Raw genomic sequence first — 18,378 nt, 5'->3', positions numbered from 1 at the left:
CCCCCAAAGAGAAGTTGAGAGGTTTGGGGACTCTACCGATCAAAAGATAGTGTGAAGGTTAACGGGAGCCCCTTGGGAGAAAGACTGGCATAACAGGATATTACTTTCAGAGGAAACAGGAGCTGCATCAACCCTGGAGCAGGAAAGGCGGAGTCAGCAGCGCAGCACCCAAAGAAACCCCGCGTGCCAGGGTTTGCAAGAACGTGGCATGCTCAGTGACTCTTCCTAGCCCGCGGGGGCCAACCACAGGCCTGCTGGCACCAGTCATACCAAAAAAAAAAAAAAAAAAAAAAAAAGGTACCCATCGGCTCTTAGCCGTCCCTGCCAAAGAACAGCATAGGAAGAACAGCAAAAGTAAAACGTCAGATACCGCTGCAGGTGAACTTGTCAACAAGTCAGCTCTAGACACAAATTACAATCCACAGGGGACCTGGGAGAGGGTGAATGGGTAGACCAGCACCAGGTCGGAAAAAAGGAGGCCAGACGCCGGTCGGGAAGCGGCTTGGGTGTGGACGCAGGTGCTCTCCGGTTTCCCTCCCGCTCCCTGGGGGCTGACGCACGTTCCTAGGGCGCACGCATCCTCCCCTCGTCCAGGCCCGAGGGAGGATCTGCGGGAGGGAAGGGGGATGATGCTCCTCGGCACCCGGATGGGGGGGGGGGGTGTTGTGGATGAGGTGACCTGCCTGGAACCCGCAGCCGGCAAAGGGCAATAGAGGCGGCCTTGGCTTGGCACCCCCGACCGCCCCGGCAGCCGGGCGTCTCCCGCTGCAGCTTGCAGCCCGCCCGGCTCGCCCCCGCCCCGGCCCCGGAGGGCAGGTACCTCAGAGCCCCGGCCCCCAGGAGCCTCCCGGCGGAGATCCGAGCGTCCCTCCAGCTCCCTGCGCCGACGTCAGCGTCAGCACTGGCGAGGGAAGGGGCGGGGAGCGCAGGAAACGGTCCTTCCTGCAGCGGCCGCCGCCAGCCGGAATGGCAGCGCGGAGCCTGTGCGCGCCGCAGCGCAGCGCCACGGCCCCGAGCGGGTGCCCTCCCCTCCGCCAAAACCCGCCGCCTCCCTGCCTGCGGGGACAGCGACGAGCAGCCGCTCTCTGAAGGACCCAGGGATCCCAGTGGGGGAGGGCGGTGGTCTCACCTTGTTTGGGGCGGATCAGGGATGAGAGGAGTGAGTGTCCCTTTCTCTACTCCCTGGGGTCTTCCCGTGACCCTCATCTCTAGGGTATCCAGCGTTTGGACCTGCTGCCAGAGATGACCCCGCCCCTGCTCTCGGGCAGGTGTTCCACGTGTCCATAGCGTTCGCGTCACAATGACCCGTCTACAGGTGGCTGACGCAAAGAACACCCCAGAGTTCTTTCCTCATATGGTGTAAAGGGTGCGTGCTACTTTTATAGAGTTTGGTGGCTTGAATGGACAGGAGATTTCGTGAGGTCAGGGCCAAAGCAGTCAGAGGTTTGCATCTGGAATCCAAATTTGGGCTTAAAGACTAAAGGCTGTGTTAAGAAAACAGCTGGATATGTATGTACACACCTGTTTTTCATATCCATACGCCATATCCATCACTTATACTTCTTTTAGACACCGCGTTTCATCTCTTCTTATCCTTTGTCACACACACACAAAAAAACCAAACCCCAGTTTCTGGAGTATCTTGCATATCACAGGAAAGGAATATCAAATAATGCTTCCTAATGCTGTCTATACTGATAGAGACACGAGGCTCATCCCTCCTTTGATATCTATAGATAAGTTTGTCGAATGACCGCTGCTAGGAACAGCTCAGTAGGTGGAAAGAAAAAAATTACTGAGTGATGATGCAAACAAGCCAGAAATCCACAGTGTTGTTTCCTGATCAAGGATTGATACTGTATCAATCTTTCATGCTGAATCAGTGGCCAGATACAGTGGGTAAAATTATCCCATTTTAAGGGTGAAGATAGTACTCAGAGTTCCCGACGGAAGACTGGTGGATCTGATAGCATTGGCATGGCTCAGTGGTGAAGAGCCAGGGTTGAACCTTGGGTTGTCTGAATCAAGAGACCTCACCTAACCTCAGGAGAGAGTGGTGACTTACTGGTCACAGGTCTACTCCTCTCAACTTGATGCCCAAACATCAGTTTTAACAATAACGTTCCACCCCTGGCCCTTGAAGGTTCGTGTTAATCTCATAATGGAAAATACATTTAGTCATCTTTAAGAGTTGCCAAGTCTTAAGGATCCCAACATTGTTTCAAAGTCTTCTTTTGAGACTTGGGGAAACGTTTTAACTCTGAGCTCCGGAAAGATTAAAAAAATAAGCGCCGGGCGGTGATGGTGCACGCCTTTAATCCCAGCACTTGGGAGGCAGAGGCAGGCAGATTTCTGAGTTCGAGGCCAGCCTGGTCTACAGAGTGAGTTCCAGGACAGCCAGGGCTACACAGAGAAACCCTGTCTCGAAAACTCGAAAAACCAAAAACCAAAAACCAAAAAAAAAAACAAACAAAAAAAAAGAAAAACAAAAAAAAAAAAACCAACCAACCAAACAAACAAACAAACAAAAACCAACCAACCCACGCACTCCCAATACACCAGAGCACAGAAGAAGCATTCCCATTCTGAAAGGAGCAGATGGAGACATAGTAAGGATGGTATTGGAACAAGACCAACATGCTGAGCAGTTCCATGGGCTTGTGGGGGCATCACCCTGGACTCAACACACTTGGGAAGCCCCACCGCTTCCAGTCTGCTACCAGGAGCTCTTGTAGCTTCTCCCATGCTCTTTATACTTTCCTTTGTGGATACCTCCCTACCCCCCAAAATCCTGGCATCTCATCCAGCATGAGTTCTCCATGGCAACTTAGACTTTGCTTTCAGAGATGCACACAGTGGTCTCTCAAAGGCCCCCTGTAATGACTCCAGTGCTGCACCATATTGCCTGGTCTCAAAGACTTCTTGGAACCTTCATATAAGCTTCCATGACTTCATAACTCATGTTATTTATACTTGCAAAACTAGCACCATGTGGTTGGCAATCCTAAGACCCACTGACAGCTCAGGATTCATACAACTTGTACTTTGCCCTTTTCCGAAGATGTTAGAGGTCTCTGTGTGCTCTGGTGGCTGAGCCTGCGGCTAGTTCTCTAGTGTTTTGTTAACAGAACCTGTTCAGTGGTACTCTTAGTTCACCTCTCCCCTTTCAAATGAATTTGCAGTTTAGAAGTTACAGCTTTCTGTAGGTTGGGTTCTACCCTACTCTCCCAGCGAGGAGGCTGAAGTTTCTCTTCAATGACACCAGTCTCTTTAGTTGCTTGAACCCACTTTGTTGACATCTTTAAATTCCCTTACACTCCTTTCCTGGCCAAAGAGCCAATATTTCTTATTTCTCTGCTCTCTCACTTTAGAGCTAAGAATAGTGAGCGCTATCCGAAACACAGTCTGGATACCATGTTGTCTTGAAACTTCCTCTGCCAAACATCTGAGTCCATTACTTTTGATTTCAGCCTCACTCAAGATTTCAGGATGCAGAAGGTAGTTATAATCTTTGCCATGCTATGCAATTCGTGGCCTCTATCTCAGTTCCTGGTAAAGTCCTGTTGCATTTTTGAAAGTTCTTGGTACCGGGCTTCCGCTGTCCGCATTTCCCATTGCCTTTAGCCTCTGTTTACAGACCTTGGGCTTCTCTGGCCTGCAGCTCCAAACTCACATTTGTCTGCAAACCAGCTCCAAAGGCATCTAACCACATGGTCAGGTCAGTGACATAAGACCCAAACCCTTAGCACCACTTTCCTGTATTAGTTATTTTTCTTATTATATGATGGAGCATAGTAGCAGCAATATGAGTTGGCTTATCATATTGTCAGCTTTTAAAATAGAACAGGACTCTAGTGGGAACGGAAATAGAGGCCACTTATACTATAATCTGACAAAACTTATGACTATCTTCTGTGTCCTTAAATTCTCTCACAGAGAGATGAATGCTGGTGCTTAACTCATGTATTCCTTCTGGTTTTTTCCCCTTTGGGACTGCAGCTAATGGGATGGATTACATCACCACATTCAGGGTACACCCAGAGGCATGCCTTCCTGGAGATTCTGGGTGCAGTTAAATCGCCAACAAAGACTAATCACCACAACAGTCTAGCTTTGAAGTAGTCTTCACTAAGGCATCAGTGTTATCCTTCTCTAGTCTGCCATTCTTAGCACGATGATATCATGCAAAGGCCAATCCATCCAGAGAATGTGAAGAAGTCAGAACTCCCCCTCCCAGCCCCCAGCTGCCAGTGGGAAGGAAAATAATGCAGCCATTTGATAAAATAGTCTGGCACTTCTCAAACTATTAAATATAGAGCAGTTCCATCACTGGATCTGTCCTATAGACATACGAAAACATGTCTGTGTAGAAGCTTACACATGTGTTTATAACTTCAAAATAAAAGATAAAAGCAATTCAACTGTCTATCAGCAAACAAAAGAATAATATACACACAATAAAAATTTGTTTGGCCACAAAGTACCAAAGTACACAATGTAACTTAGAAGAATTTGAGAGCTTTCAAAGTGGAAGAAGTCAGTTATTATAGGTCACAGATGATATTATTCCATCCATTTTAAGGACCAGAAAAGGAAACACTTTTAGAGACAAAAGTTTATTAGTGATAATTTAGGATGGATAGGGAGGAAGAGCCAAAGGTTATGGCTTTTTTTTTTTTTTTTTTTATCATTTTTTGAATTGGTAACAGTTTTCTAACATTGACAAGTGACAATTATTTCATATATTTGTAAACTTGTGACTATGTTAAAAATTGGTATTTCTGAATTATATCTGAATAAGGCTGTATAAAAAGTAAAAAGATGGTTTTTGTAGTTTTATTCACACACACAAACACCTGAATCATAGTCACACACACAGCATCACTTCATAATGCACCCCTCTGCTGAAAGTGAACAAACTGTCCTGTGATGTTTGAAAGAGACTGTCACCCATATGTGTCCACCTGTGCCCAAGTTCCTGAAATAACCACTCAGAGTGAATTATTTATGAAGAAATTTCTAGGCCAAAAGCTTTGGCTTATAGCTAGCTCATAACTCCTTATCCTGTTTATTTTATTCTAAGTCCCTCCAGGTGGCTGATTATCTCTTCTCAGTTTTATGTGACTGTCTTCTCAGAGTTTGGGGGCAAATCCCCTGTGTGTGACTATTTCCCAGAATCATCTCTCTCTCCTTAGGATGTCCCACCTTCTAATCCTGCCTCAGCTCATTGGCCGTAGACTTTTTATTGACAGTGATGCTTCCACATAGGGCACAAGAGATTCTGTCTAAACCCATAGGCTTGTATGTTTGCATGCTTAGTCTCCAGTTGATGGAATATTTAGAGGATTATGAGGTGTAGTCTTGTTGGAGTACATTTGGCCTGGCTGGAGGAAATGTGTCACTGATGGTGGACTTTGGGCTTTATATCTGAAACTGTAAGCAATACCCAAATCCTTTTATAAGAATTGCATTGGGCTTCCAACCACTTCTCCACCTGAGCCAGATTAGTGGTCTGACTGATACTTACCCAAACGCTGCAGCCAGCATGCTTCCCAGGAGGTCCTCAGTGACCAAGGACACAAGAGAGAATTTCACCTAAATACCCACACCACCTGGGATACCCACACAGCCCAGCAGATGCAGGACCAACCTCTCACACTCCACTCCTCCTGAGCTCTACCTCCCTTCCTTCCCACTTACCCACCCAGGGTCAGAGCAGAAGCCTGATACCTGTCTAAACTCTACAGCCTGCTAGCATCCCAGGAGGTCTGCAGTAACCAGGGACACAGGAGCCCTTTTCTAACTAGAGACACAAGAGGCCCACACTAACCAAAGACAACACTGCCTGCCTCCAAGGAGACCAGCTCTAACTCAGGTTACAGAGCTCTACCTGCTTCCAATAAGCCCAGTTTTAGCCAGAGACACCAGAGAGAAACAAATGGCCAGAGGCAAGGACAAGATCATAAGAGACAGAATCCAAGGCAATTTGGCACCAGCAGAACTCAGTTCTCCCACCGCAGCAAGCCCTGGCTATACTAACATGCATGAAAAGCAAGATAATAACCTAAAATCCCATCTCATGAAGATGACAGAGACTTTTAAGGAAGATATAAAGAACTCCCTTAATGAAATACAAGAAAACACAGGCAAACATGTAGAAGCCCTTAAAGAAGAAACAAATAAATTGCTCAAAGAAATACAGGAAAATACAGTCAAGCAGGTGAAAGAATAGAACAAAATGGTCCAAAAACTAAGAATGGAAATAGAAATAATAAAGAAACAACACAGAGGGAAATGACCCTAGAGATGGACAACTTAGAAAAGAGTTCAGAAGCTACAGATGCAAGTATCACCAACAGAATACAAGAGATAGAAGAGAGAATCTCAGGCATAGAAGACACCATAGAAAATATTAACATGTCAGTCAAAGAAAATACAAAATTGAAAAAGCTCCCAAACCAACATATCCAGAAAATTCAGGACACAATGAAAAGATGAAGCCTAGGAATAGAAGAGAATGAAGAATCCCAGCTCAAAGGGCCAGAAAACATCTTCAACAAAATCATAAAAGAAAACTTCCCTAACCTAAAGAAAGAGGTGACCATAAATGTACAAGAAGCCTAGAGAACGCCAAATAGATTGAACCGGAAAAGAAAATCCCCTTATCACATAATAATCAAAACACTAAATGCATAAAACAAAGAAAGTATTAAAAGCTGTAAGGGGAAAAGGCCAAGTAACATATAAAGGCAGACCTATCAGTATTGCACCAGATTTCTCAACAGAGACTCGAAAAGCCAGAAGATCCTGAACAGATGTCATTTAGATCCTAAGAAAACACAAATGCCAGCCCAGGATACTATACTCAGCAAAACTCTCAATCATCATAGATAGAGAGAAAACAATATATTCTATGACAAAATCAAATTTATACCATATCATTTTACTAATCCAGCCCCACAGAGGATGCTGGAATGTAATCTCCAACACAAGGAGGTAACTACACCCAAGAAAACACAAGAGACTAAATAGTTCACAACAAACTCAAAAGAGTTTGAGTATGAACTCAAACCAAATGGATTTAACAGATATCTATAGAACATTTCACCCCCAAACAAGAATATACTTTCTCAGCACCTCATGGGATCGTCTCCAAAATTGACCATATCAGACATAAAAACAAGCCTCAACAGATACAAGAAGACTGAGATAATCCCATGCAGTCTGAGCCCAGAGCTGATCTTGTGCTCTAGTGCTCCATACCCAAATATTGCCAGGAGAGAGCTGGTCTCCCAGGAGTGCTGGCACACCTAGAAGCACAGGTATGCCACACATAATACCACGTCCAGCAACAAAAATAAGAGGAACTACCAATCATCTGTCTTTAATATCTCTCAACATTAATGAACTCAATTCCCCAATAAAAAGACATAGGCTAACAGACTGGATACTTATACAGAATCCAGCACTTTGCTGCTTACAAGAAACACACCTCAGAGACAAAGACAGACACTACCTCAGAGTGAAAGGCTGGAAAAAGTTTTCTGAGCAAATGGTCCCAAGAAACAAGCTGGAGTAGCCATTCTAATATCCAACAAAATAAACTTTCAAGGAAAAGTTATCAAGCAAGAAAGGGAGGGACACTTCACACTTATCAAAGGAAAAATCCACCAAGAGAAAGTCTCAATCCTGAACATCTATGCCCCAAATACAAGGGCACCCACATTCATAAAAGAAACTTTATCAAAGTTCAAAACATATATTTAACCTCACACAATAACACACAATAACAGTGGGAGACTTCAATATTCCACTCTTACCAGTGAACATGTCATTGAAACAGAAACTAAACAGAGACACAGTGAAACTAACAGAAGTTATGAATCAAATGGATTTAACAAATATCTACAGAATGTTTCATCCTCAAACAAGAATATACTTTCTCAGCACCTCAAGGAATCTTCTCCAAAATTGACCATAGAATTAGACATAAAACAAGCCTCAACAGATACAAGAAGATTGAGATAATCCCATGCAGTCCATGCAGTCTAAGCCCGGAGCTAATCCTGTGCCACAGAGCTCCATACTCAAATACTGCCTGAAGAGAGCTGGTCTCCCAGGAGTACTAGCACACAAGCTTATGGGAAAGACAATTCACAGTCAGAGACAGCAAGACCAGCTAACACCAGAGATATCCTGATGGCGAGAGGCAAGGGCAAGAACATAAGCAACAGAAACCAAAGCTACTCGGCATCATCAGAACGCAGTTCTCCCACCATAGTGAGCCCTGGATACCCCAACACACCAGAAAAGCAAGAATCTGATTTAAAGTCAAATCTCATGATGATGATAGAGGACTTTAAGAAGGACATAAATAACTTCCTTAAAGAAATTCAGGGGAACACAGGTAAATAGGTAGAAGCCCTTAAAGAGGAAACACAAAAATCCCTTAAAGAATTGCAGGAAAACACAACCAAACAGATGAAGGAATTGAACAAAACCATCTAGGACATAAAAATGGTAATAGAATCAATAAAGAAATCACAAAGGGAGACAACTCTGGAAATAGAAAACCTAGGAAAGAGATCTGGAGTCATAGATGCAAACATCACCAACAGAATACAAAAGATAGAAGAGAGAATCTTAGGTGCAGAAGATACGATAGAAAACATTGACACAAGAGTCAAAGAAAATACAACATGCACAAAGCTCATAACCCAAAACATCCAAGAAATCGAGGACACAATGAGAGGACCAAACCCAAGAATAATAGATATAGATGAAAGTGAAGATTCTCAACTAAAAGGGCCAGTAAATATTATACTTCAATAAAATTATAGAAAACTTCCCTAACCTAAAGAAAGAGATGCCCATGAACTTACAAAAAGCCTACAGAGCTCCAAATAGACTGGACTGGAAAAGAAATTCCTCCCGTCCCACAGTAGTCAAAACACCAAATGCACAATACAAAGAAAGAATATAAAAAGCTGTAACGGAAAAAGGTCAAGTAACATATAAAGGCAGTCCTATCAGAATTACACCAGACTTCTCACCAGAGACTATGAAAGCCAGAAGATCCTGAGCAGATGTCATACAGACCCTAATAGAACACAAATGGCAGCCCAGGCTACTATACCCAGCAAAACCTTTAATTACCATAGATGAAGAAACCAAGATATTCCACGACAAAACCAAATTAACACATTATCCTTCCACAAATCCAGCCCTATGAAAGATAACAGATAGAAAACTCCAACACAAGGAGGGAAGCTACCCCCTAGAGAAAGCAAAAAAGTAATCTTCCAACAAACCCAAAAGAAGATAGCCACATAAACATAACTCCACTTCTAATAACAAAAATAACAGGAAGCAACAATCACTTTTCCTTAATATCTCTTAACATCAATAGACTCAATTCCCCAATAAAAAGACATAGACTATTGGACTGGATATGTAAACAGGACCCAACATTTTGCTGAATACAGAAAATGCACCTCAGTGACAAAGATGGACACTACCTCAGAATAAAAGGCTGGAAAACAATTTTCCAAGCAAATGGTCCCAAGAAACAAGCTGGAGGAGCCATTCTAATATCGAATAAAATTAACTTTCAACCATAAGTTATCAAGAAAGATAAGGATGTACACTTCATACTCATCAAATGAAAAATCAACCAAGATGAAATCTCAGTTCTGAACATCTATGCTCCAAATGCAAGGGCACCCACATTCATAAAAGAAACTTTACTAAAGCTCAAAGCACACATTGCACCTCACACAATAATAGTGGGAGACTTCAACACCTCACTCTCATCAATGAACAGATCATGGAAACAGAAACTAAATAGAGACACAATGAAACTAAGAGAAGTTATAAACCAAATGGACTTAGCAAATATTTATAGAACATTTCCTCCAAAACCAAAAGAATATACCTTCTTCTTAGCACCTTATGGCACTTTCTCCAAAACTGACCATATAATTGATCACAAAACTGTCCTCAACTGGTACAAGTAGATTGAAATAATCCCATGCATCCTATCGGATCACCACAGTGTGGACAGAAGGCAGGGGAGGGAGAGGGAGAGAGAGACAGGGAGAGGAGAGCAGGGATGGAGAGAAGATGGAGGAAGAAGATGAATCACAACCACAAATGACTTGAAAGAGTCACAGGTAGCTATGGATATCATAGAAAAACACAATAGAGTAATGTAGGGTATATCTTCCCCCTCTAGGTGTGCAGCTTGTATTTATATCAACTGACTTTTGAGTTCTTTGTGTAGGCATTTTGAGGATTGAAGATTTACTGTTATAAATCTAGCTGACAAATTACAAGCCTCTGGAGTTTTCATTTTACAGGGCTAGGGGATTAAAGCCAGCAGGTCGCATGGCTTCAGAAGATACTAGAAGTCTGGCAACAGCAAACCATGGGAACCTGGGAAGACTGCTGCATGGGGAATACCCATGGGGGTGGGAGACCACCATTGCCAGTGTGTACTAGGACATATCGTAGAATTGTTTATTTTTGTAATCACATGCTACACATCATACCCAAACTAACTAAAGGGCACAGAGACAGCATCCAAATCAACAAAATCAGAAATGAAGAGGGAGACATAACAACAGAAATTGAGGAAATTTTAAAAAACCATCAGATCCTACTATAAAAGCCTATACTCTACTAAATTGGAAAAGGTGATGAAATGGTTGACTTTGTAGATAGATACCAGGTACCAAGAAATTAAATCTAGATCAGGTAAACTAAACAGTCTCATGACGCCTAAGGGAATAGAAGTAGTCATCAAAAAAAATCTCCCAAACAAAAAAAGCCTGGGGCTAGATGGTTTTAGTGCAGAATTCTACTAGACCTTCAAAGAAGAGCTAATACCAATACTCTTCAAACTTTCACAAAAACAGAAACAGAAGGAACACTACCTAATTCATTCTACGAAGTCACAGTTACTCTGATACCTAAACCCCACAAAGACCCAGCAAAGAAAGAGAACTTCAGACCAATCTCACTTATGAATATTGATGTAAAAATACTCAATAAAAATACTGCAAACTGAATCTAAGAACACATCAAAATGACCATTCACCATGATCAAGTAGGCTTTATTCCAGGGATGCAGGGATGGTTCAATATATGAAAATCCATTAATCTGATCCATTACATAAGCAAACTCAAAGGGAAAAAAAATCACATGATCATCTCATTAGTTACTGAGAAAGCCTTCAACAAGATAAAACACCCCTTCATTTTAAAAGTCCTGGAAAGATCAGGAACTCATGGCACATATCTAAACATAATAAAAGCAATATATAGCAAATCAACAGCCAACATCAAATTAAATAGAGAGAAACTAGAAGCAATCCCATTAAAATCAGGGACAAGATAACATTGCCAACTCTCTCCCTATCTATTTAGTGTAATCCTCAAAGTTCTAGCTAGAGCAAGTAAACAACAAAGGGATACTGAGGGAAAACAAATTGGAAAGGAAAAAAAAATCAAAGTATCACTATTTCCAGATGATATGATACATAAATGACCCCCAAAATTCCACCAGAGAACTCATACAGCTGATAAACAACTTCAGCAAAGTTGCAAGATTTAAAATTAACTCAAAGAAATCAATAGCCTTCCTTTGTAAAAATGATAAGCAGGCTGAGAAAGAAATTAGGGAAACAATACCCTTGACAACAGCCACAAATAGTATAAAATATCTTGGTATAACTCTTACCAAGCAAGTGAAGGATCTGTATGACAAGAAGTTCAAATCCCTGAAAAACAAAATCAAGGAAGACCTCAGAAGATGGAAAAATCCCCCATTGTCATGAATTGGTAAGATTAATATAGTGAAAATGGCCATCTTAGCAAAAGCAATCTACAGATTCAATGCAATTCCCATCAAAAGTCCAACACAATTTTTTTCAGTCATGGAAAAAGCAATTCTCAACTTCATATGACAAAAAAAAAAAAAAAAAAAAAAAAAAAAAAAACCCCAGGATAGTGAAAACAATTCTCAACAACAACAAAACTTCTGGGGAAATCACCATTCCTGACCTCAAATTGTACTACAAAGCAATAGTGATTAAAACCACATGGTATTGGTATAGAGGCAGACACGGTGATCAATGCAATAGAATCAAAGACCCAGAAGTAGATCCATACACCTATAGACACTTAATCTTTGAGGAAGAAGCCAAAAGCATACAGTGGAAAAAGACTGCATTTTGTAACTGGCAGTTTGTATATAGGAGAATGAAAATAGATCCATATTTATCACCTTCCACAAAGCTCAAGTCCAAACAGATCAAGGACCTCAGCATAAAAACCAGATACACTCAATCTATTAGAAGATGAAGTGGGAAAGAGCCTCAAACTCATTGGCACAGGGGGCAATTTCCTGAAGAAAACACCAGTAGCTCAGGCTCTAAGGTCAACAATTGATAAATGGGTCCTCATGAAACTGAAAAGCTTCTGTAAAGACAGAAGCTTTGTCAGTAGTACAGATCGGCAAACTAGAGACTGGGAAAAAAACTTCACTAATCCTACATCCAACAGAGAGTTAATATCCAAAATATATAAAGAAATCCAGAAATTAACCTCCAAAAACTAAATAACCCAATTAAAAAATGAGGTACAGACCTAAAAAGAGAATTCACAACAGAAGATCCTTGAATGGCTGAGAAGCACTTAAAGAGATGTTCAAAGTCTTTAGCCATCAGAGAAATGCAAATCAAAGTGACCCTATGTCATACCAATCAGAATGGCTAAGATCAAAAACTCAAGTGACAGCACATGGTGGCAAGGATGTAGAGAAAGAACACCCCCCCCCCCCATTGTTGGTGGGATAACACACTGGTACAACCACTCTGGGAATCAATTTGGCAGTTCCTCAGAAAATTGGAAATAGTTCTACCTGAATACTCCGCTAATAGCACTCTTGAGCATATACCCGAAAAAAAGCTCCACCATACTACAAGGACATGTGCTCCACCATGTTCATAGCAGCCTTATTTGTAATAGCCAGAAGCTGGAAAACAACCCAAATGTCCCCCAACTGAAGAATAGATACAGAAAATGTGGTTAATTTACACAATAGAATACTATTCAGCTATTAAAAAACGAGAACATCATGAATTTTGCAGGCAAATGGACGGAACTAGAAAATAGCATCCTGAGTCAGGTAACTCAGACCCAAAAGTACATTCATTTTATATACTCACAGATAAGTGAATACGAACCAAAAAGTTCAGAATGCGGAGGGTACAACCTATGGACCTTAGGAAGTGTAGCAAGTAGAAATGCCCAAGCAAGGAGGCTTCAATCCCACGTAAAAGGGGTGAGGAAATAATCATGAGAGGCAGAGGGAGGGAAGGGGGAGGTGGAAAGGAGAACAGGATGAGATATGGGGGCGAAGGGGACAGGAGAAAAGCCCAGAGGGCCAAGAGAATCTGAGGGGTGAGACACTCTCAGGACTCATTGGGGGTGAGGTTAGCCAAAATGCCCAACAGTGGAGAGAGGGAACTACTTCCGGTAGATAGACAGGGCAACAAGGGAAGGGACAGGGTTACTAATCCAGAGTCAAAATTCCTGACCCAGAATTGTTCCTGTCTAAACACAACAATGGAGAAGAGACTGAAGGAATGACCAGCCCAACTTGGGATCCATCTATCCTATGGGGGGACATCAAGGCCTGACACTACTATGCTACGATGTGTTTACAGAAGGGAGCCTGGCATGGCCCTTCCAGCAGCTGACTGAGACAAAAGCAGATACTTAAACCCAACCATTGGGCAGAAGTAAAGGACCCCTATGGTTGAATTAGAGGAATGATTGAAGAAGTTGAAAGGGAGAGTAACCTCACAGAAAGACAGTCTCAACTAAACCAGGGAGTTCCCAGAGACTGCGGCACCAACCAGGAGCAAGCACTGACTGGTCCAAGGCCCCTGGCACATATGTAGCAGAGGTCTGCCTGGTCTGGCCTCAGCGGGAGAGGATGTGTTTAATCCTCAAGAGACTTGAGGTCCCAGGGAAGGGGTAGGCTTCGTGTGTGTGTGTGTGTGTGTGTGTGTGTGTGTGTGTGTGTGTGAGAGAGAGACAGAGAGAGACAGAGACAGAGAGAGACAGAGAGACAGAGAGACAGAGAGAGACAGAGAGAGACAGAGAGAGAGAGACAGAGAGAGAGACAGAGAGAGAGAGACAGAGACAGAGAGAGACAGAGAGAGAGACAGAGAGAGAGAGAGAGAGAGACAGAGACAGAGACCGAGAGACAGACAGAGACAGACAGACAGACAGACAGACAGACAGACAGACAGAGAGCACCCTCTCGGAGGCAAGCGGGAGGAGGAATGGGATGAGGAATTGTGGGAGGAGGAATGGGATGAGGAATTGTGGGAGTGAGGACTGAAGGGGAACAATGACTGAAATGTAAATAAGTAAAATAATTAAAAAAGAGTTACATTTGTTATGGAGTGTCTTCATAGCAATAAAACAATAAGACAAATCCTTTCAAATGAAGTATCTGCTCATGACGTTTTTCTGTATGGAGATGAAAGCAAGTAGCCACTTCCCCACCCTGATCTTCATAAAGGAAATCAAAGAATTATAACACCAAGCTCCCAGATTTCTACTTTAATTCTCAAAGAGAACGCTAACATCTGAGACATTTTGAGGGAGTGGTTTGCTTATAAAAGTAGTTTGTACACAGGCTGAGGACATAGGTCAGTTGGTAAAGTGGTTACCCACGAGGACCCAAATCTGATCTCTAGTGCCCAAGTGAAAAGGGCGTGGAGGTCTGTGTTTGTGACCCCAATGGTGGGAGAATGGAGACAGGTGGATTCCAAGGTCTCTTGGATCTAGCCTAGTTAGTGAGTCCCAGAACAGTGAGATGTCCTATCTCAAGAAATAAGGTGGACATGGCCTGATCGATGACACCTGAGTTTGACCTCTGGCCTCTAGAGACACGGACATACACATACATATACACATACCATTCCTGCCCGCCCCCCTTCCCCAATTAATTTATACAGAAAGTCAGTTTTTCAAGAGGAAAGCTTCATAATCTCTTTTTTTCTTTTAGTCAATTGGTTTTTTGTCAACTTCTAATGCAACCAATGCAACCTTCTAATTCCTGCTCCCTCATCTCTTATTTCCCCCATATCTCCGCACCTCCCCCACAAGTCACTTTCTCACATTCATGTTTCACCTTCAACATGCCGGACTTTTTACTGACCCATCTCATAAATATCAACACACATATCTATATTATTATTTTATATATAACACCATCCGCTTTAAGGAATTGCTACATAATTTAGTAGTTTAATTCCCATCACCCAAGACCACATTTTCTAGTGGAAAATGAACAGTGAGTGCCCCACTAAGTAGACAGTTGTAGTTTCATATGTCTAAGCCCCAAATTATTAATAACTAAAATCACTTGGTTGATTAAAATTAAGCAAAATATAATAATAAAGCTTGGAAAATGATATTTTAAAAAATATCATTAAAACATTTTTTTTCCTGATTCTTACTGGCATTACAAACTTAAATAAGGGTTAAAGTTTATTAGGAAGCCATTCAGCCTCCTTCTCAAGTCTACTTTTAAAGGAACTATACATTCAAGAATGTGAACTAAGCATCTTAGCCCATTTTGGTTTAATTTCGGCGGCAATTTGAGTTGCACATGTAGCAGAACAATGCTTTTGTTACGGTCTCTGCAGAGCTGCTGAGATCTTTAAGCAAATTTGTGTGTGCATATGAAAATAGAACACATGTTTAATTAGCATTAACTTTCGTTAATTAAAATGAAGCTCCCTTTCATTTCAAAATGAAGACTACTGGTGAAGAGAAGAGGCTTATTTACATGGAGAAAAAGGTAATTATTTTCATTACAGAACCCACTTAGATTTCTGTACAAATAATAGGGCTCTCTGATTTTTCATCCTAGTTACGATTCATTAGAATTTCTGCAAGGAAAATGCTAGAGGTGTCATCGAAAGAGGATCTCTTCCTCACTGCAGGTGGAGACTTTTGTCTGTCATGCCCTATGGGGTATGGCTTTGCTTCTCACTAGGAGCTGTACCAAGCTGGGCACACTGAGTCCAGAGTTCATAGTTGTATCTTGGCTTGGTAGATGGAAGGCTAATAACCTCTCAAAGGATCACACTTTCTAGTAAAACAAACCAAAACAAACAAAAACAAACAAAAATAGCACTTAACTGAAAGATTAGGATGGAAGTCTCTAGGTCTTTGGGATCTCTGTTTCCATTTTTGCAGGATGAGTTTACAAGAGCCACTCAGACCTCTGGCACAGAGTATACATGCAGCACAGCTAAAGAATAGGTTAAATATTTTATTTAATCAGGGACTTGAAGCTGCCCTGGGCCCGTGGTCCCTATTTTCTAACTCTTAATCTAATACACTTTCTCCCATCTAGTTTTAGTAACAAGATTGCTTTTGGGAGGGACTTTAATAAATTCCCGACCTTCATCCTCTCCTTTATCTACATTAATATGTTTAAGCTGAGCACATTATTTCTCAGTTAAAAACTGTCATCTTTAGATTCCCTTACAACATGGTGTGGCTACCATGTGACCTCATCTAGCTTGTAGAATATAATTAGAAGACAGAAAGACAGAGAGGGAGGGAGGGAGGGAGGAAGGGAGAGAGGGAGGGAGGGAGGGAGGAAGGGAGAGAGGGAGGGAGGGAGGAAGGGAGAGAGAGAGAGAGAGAGAGAGAGAGAGAGAGAGAGAGAGAGAGAGAGAGAGAGAGAGAGAGAGAGAGAATGTATGGGGAAGAAAGTCTCATGTAGCCAGCTGCACTGCTTTGTGGGAAGGAACTTCTTAAGGTTGAGCTCTTCCACGGTCCTCCAAGGCCATCGGGAAGTGATGCAATCTCTTGTGGGTGTGGCCTAGTGGAAGGAAGTTGGATCAGAGGGTTGTGTCCTTGAGAGGAATACCGCTGCTTCTGTCTTTGCTCAGTCCCTGTAAAGTGAGCAGATTTGCTCCTGCACATACTTTCCCTTATGTACTCTGCTTCTCTATAGAACCCAGAGTTACAGAGATAAGTGAGCGCAGACTGAAACCATGAAACAAAAGACATTTTTTCATCCTTACAAATTCTTAATCTTTTTTTTTGTCCCAGCCACAGAACGCTAACACACGTTTGATATAGTTTAAGACAGTCTATGTTTTAAATACTAATGCAGCTCAGACTTTACAGTAGTGATTCTTCATATGAATGAGCTGATCATTACCTGGCTTACAAGGGAGCTCTGCAGACCCTTCAGCTCTCTGTGTGCTACTCTCTCTTCACTAGTCTCCTGCCTTTTAGAAATCCCACACTCCTGGATCCACATTCTACTCAGGCAGTTTGCTGGGCTCTTCTCCCATCATGCCCTGGAAACTTTCTCCTTGTAGAGACTTCATTTAAGGCTCCCATGTAATGCTTATCTCACTCATCTCCTAAGGAGCTTTGCTCTCCTTTACCTAATGGCCAACATTTTGAGTAACATGGAGTCTAATTTAATTACTTTAGACAAGATTTAAAAAAATCTTACTTTATTTTGATCTCCATGAATGAGTTCTGATCATATTTTTAAAAATATGTATGGTATGTACCACTACTATGTTACTTTCACTATGTCTGTGACTGAATACCTGATAAGAAGCAACTTAAGGTGACAAAGCTTCATTTTGGTTCAGACAATGAGGGAGCAGTCATAACTGTGCAGCCTGGGCCATGTTGACAGTAGAGGGAGGCTACTTATTCCCTGATGCTGGGACCTGGATGCAAAGGGAGAGCACAGAGCCCAACTGGACTGTCAACCCCAAGACTTGCCCAACAACAATCCACTGTAAACTAGGTTCCACATTCTGAAGATCTCATAAGTTCCCCCAGACAATACCACTAGCTGAGGGTTTAAGTGTTTCAATATATGAGTCTAAGTGCAGACCTTCCACATTTGAACCTTAGAAGCACTATCTGGCTCTGGAACATTATTTTGATATAAAAAAAAATGGCTGTTTATATTATGAACACCCCACCTAAAGAATGAGAAAATACCAGGAACAGATTCATAAAAGAAGAAATTGAAAATTTAAAATATCACTAAGCCATCTACAAATAATGTTTGGAAAAACCTGTGAAATGGACAGACATGAAATTTTATTTTTGATTTTTGAGACAGGGTTTCTCTGTGTAGCCCTGGCTAGCCTGACACTCACTATATAGACCAGGCTGACCTTGAACTCAGAAAGCTGCCTGCTTCTGCCTCTCAAGTACTGGGACTAAAGGCGTGTGTCACAGTTGCCCAGCTCAGACATGAAAACTGTGATGCATGGGGTTGGCAAAAGTTTGGGAAACTGGCAT

General features: G+C 42.1%; 1 protein-coding gene across 4 annotated transcripts in view; it reads right to left on the bottom strand.

Moving 5' to 3' along the window:
• Positions 1–1,285, bottom strand: part of Ica1 (islet cell autoantigen 1) — a 133,862-nt gene extending 132,577 nt beyond the window's left edge. For 2 of the 4 annotated variants that reach the window (XM_034519135.2, XM_034519137.2), the window contains exon 1: positions 821–958. The gene's annotated coding sequence lies outside the window, so the exon portion shown is untranslated. Of the gene's footprint in view, positions 1–820; positions 959–1,129 lie in introns of those variants that run through there. The other 2 variants (XM_076913697.1, XM_076913698.1) reach the window with 2 other exon arrangements.
• Between the last annotated feature and the right edge of the window lie 17,093 nt (positions 1,286–18,378).

Source organism: Arvicanthis niloticus, chromosome 15, assembly GCF_011762505.2.
Source record: "Arvicanthis niloticus isolate mArvNil1 chromosome 15, mArvNil1.pat.X, whole genome shotgun sequence".
NCBI classification, from domain to species: Eukaryota; Metazoa; Chordata; class Mammalia; order Rodentia; family Muridae; genus Arvicanthis; species Arvicanthis niloticus.
The sequence above is the reverse complement of the archived record's forward strand: the minus strand, read 5'-3'. Positions and strand labels throughout refer to the sequence as shown.